A 3,755-nucleotide genomic window follows, 5' to 3' on the forward strand; every position below is an offset into this window, starting at 1 on the left:
CAATTATTATTTTACCATGAAGTCTTCAACTGTATGTCATAACCATATGAGCAATATCGCATTACACTACCATGGGAACCACTATTACCTTCAGCCTATTTGAAGTTCTACAGAGAAATTGGTTGGGTCGAACAAACTGTTGGAGTTTAATAAAGTGTTGTTGGAAGATTTATCTATTGTGGTTGCCTTTCATAAGCAACTTTACCCTGTTATGTTTACATGCACACCGAAAACTAATTATGTCAAATATGTAAGTCTTTGTTCTATTTCTATACTACAAAGACAATAGACCGACATAAATCCATTCATCATAATAAGAAACTATGGTCGAATGTTAAACGCAATCTCTACTATTATATATTTAAACCTTGAAAACATAATCTGGTGCATTACACACATATTAGTGCAAATTAAATTCAATTGATCAATCATGAAATCCACATCTTAACTCTACAGCAACTATGAAAGCAAAAAGCCAAAGACTATGCAGGAATAAGCACGTACAATATATTGCACTTGTAAAATCCAACAATTTTATTTTTAAATTTTGCCAAGCAAAATCGTATCATCACCAACACGATTATCAATGTGTATGCAACAACTTTGGAAAACCTCCCTAATATTAACATTTACACAATGCATTGAAAATATATACAATATTGCGACACAAAATCGACCATTAATATACAACCGTATACAAGATTCAAATAGAAAATATACATGCCAATAATAATTAAGCAACCAAAATTCAAGAACATTGTAGCATGATAAACAATTTTCAAAATGTATAATAAAGATTACTAATGAAAACAAACCAAAAAAAAAAAAAGGATATTTGCAGGTTTACCTGATCCTATGTCAAATTGGGTGGATGAAGAAGTATTTTTTTAATACCTCAAGTAATTTGAGAATATTAGTCTATTACCCACAAAAATGGATCGAGAGAAAAACTGATGTATTCCTCAACTCTAAAACTTCTTCTATACATATCTACTGCAAGAAATATTTCGATTAGGGAATCACAGGTCGAATTTGGGAGTGGCAGTGTTCAGAAGCGAGATGTATTTAAGAATGAGGGAATATTATTGATTTTCATAAGTGAATAACATCAATTATTAAATATTCTTATTAATGAGGCTTTTTCTAAATATTGTCTCAATTTATCGTATCAGTCACTTATTACGTACAAAAAATAAAGGAGGCCTTAAAGTTCACTCTAAATGATAGACGTTCTACTAAAATGATTAATATGACATCTAGTGATCATATGACATAAATTTGGTATTTAATTTTATAGATATATTTTTAAGAAGATGACTAAATATGTAAGTATGAGGATGTTTTGAAGAACTTAATTGTGACCACATTGTGTACACTTCATACCATATATATAATGTTTATCCTAAAGTATGCATTACGACTATTTGGTCATATAATAACTTTAGTTACTATTGTATGAGAATGCTTGTTTATGTTCTTGTATAACATGATTGGGGTGCATAGCAATTTATCCCCTATGATATTGAAAATAAGCACATCTCTTTTGAAAAAACTATTGTAATTTACCTTCCTGTTTTTTTTAAAATGAAGCAATTTATCTCCTTATACAGGGAGGTTAATTGCTTTCATTTTAAAAATTATAGGGGATAATTTATTCTATTTTAAAAAGTAGAGGGAGGTAAATCACTATTTATTTTTTCATAACGGGGTAATTTGCTCATTTGCGATATCACAAGGGGATTGCGTGAATTTTCCCAACATGATTGTGTATTATGCAATTAACTGAGAGCTTTGGATTTAAAGAAATTATATTTTTTCCAATTCAAAATTAATAATTTTGTTTCTCTAAAACTAAATTTATGATAGTGTAACGTAGATACTGTAAATCATCGGTCACCCCTGCCACTCTGGTGACTTTGAAGTGGGAATGACACCTTAATTAGGCTGCTCTAAAATCCATTCAATTGAGTCCTTGATATCATTGATCTAAGGAAGGGTTTTTGTGTTGTTGATGGAGAAAATTGGTGTCACAATAGAAACAATGGAATCAAAAGGTGTTCGAGGGATTTTATTCATCATGTAACGGGGAGTCGAATGCTAGAAAATAGCAAGGATAAAGAGGGAGAAAATAGATTTATAAATATAGAAAAAATTGTGTGTGGCGTGTATAGATACGTGAAAGGTTGGGTTCATGGCCCGTTCATCAATGAGTGGTCGGCCGAAGGTGAGAAGGAATTTACCCCCGGGGTTCACTGGTGATAGTAACTGCAAATTTGAGGTAGTTGTTTGGAGAGGTCATATTTGTTTACTCTGTGAATCTGGCATGCTTCTCTAGGTCACTTGGGCGGATTTTAACTAGGAATAGCCTTTTACTTTTTTTCTTGTCTACTGATGTGGTTGTGATTTTACAAAGGATGAAATGGAGATTTTGTCCATGATATGATTGCGCATCACGTAAAATCAATGTCGATTTTCAGAGAGATTTTTTATGCGTGTGAAAGGTCAAATCAATGAATAGTCCCTCCCTTTAAAACATAATATTTTTGGTATTTATAATGGTGTTGGAATTTATATAGTATGGTAGGGTGTATCTATTTATTATATGAGTTATACATATAAAAATTACCTTTTTGCGCTTATAACTAATTGTGTATTAGCCATATATACATCATCTACCAAAAAGAAAATGTTAAATAGTAAATTTATTAATCAATACCAAATTCAACGCTCTTAAAAAATTTTACATTTGCCGCTCATGAGCTCTGACTTCCCCTCCTACTTTATGTGACTTAAAGTATAACAGAAGTTTTATAATGATTCATACATGATAAATTTTAAAGACAAAAGTAAACACATGAATCATATTTTGAAATCTGTCTATATATAGAGAGTTAACGTAACATATTATTTCTTAATAATTTTGAGAAAATACAACGATTCATACAAAAATAGTTACTTAATCAACTTTATTGGTCCTAGTCGAAAATCTATAAAGTTATTTTTAATTAGTGAATTTTGCATTCGTGAAACTAATACTTTTAGGAAACCCATACGAGATTCGGCATCATTCTTTGTACTACTGCTAAAAGTTTGTATAATAAGGTCGTTAAGACATAAAAAAAAAAAAACAAAAAAGTCGTTAAGACATATGTGTTTTTGATTGTATGCACATTGCAGTTTTTCCGTGCAATGATTGTGCAATTGCAAGTGAATTCTAAAACTCTGTGCACAACAGTGCTGTCTCTCATGCAATGATTGTGCAACTGTAGAACATTAGTGAATTTAATTATGTCAGAAGGCCTTATAATTTTCATTCCCTAGAAAAATAGGTTGTGTGGTTTTTGAAATTTGCATTCTAAATATTTTTTTATTTTTAATTTTTGGTGTACCTTTGGGCTGCATACATTCAATTTTCTCACTTCCTAAGGAGAAAAAGGCGTACAGATTGATATTAATTATCAAAGAACTCAACTTGCAAGTGCACGTTTGCAAATTCGATGTTTAAGTACGATTTTTATTAGGAAGTGAGTAATACTACCAATGATGTCTTACTATATTGTCGAGGTTTTATAAATAAATTTGATGTCATGTGTTTGAATTCTACTCGACGTGTGCGTATTTGTTTCATTTTTGTATAAGTGTTTGTTTCACTTTGTTTGAGTTATTGTAATTTATTCGTACTGATATATTGTTCAATTTATTGAAATATTGATGTAATCATTATGTGACCACTTAAGAAAAGTCGTGATTGTCGA

Source organism: Sesamum indicum, linkage group LG1 (genome assembly GCF_000512975.1).
Source record: "Sesamum indicum cultivar Zhongzhi No. 13 linkage group LG1, S_indicum_v1.0, whole genome shotgun sequence".
NCBI classification, from domain to species: domain Eukaryota; kingdom Viridiplantae; phylum Streptophyta; class Magnoliopsida; order Lamiales; family Pedaliaceae; genus Sesamum; species Sesamum indicum.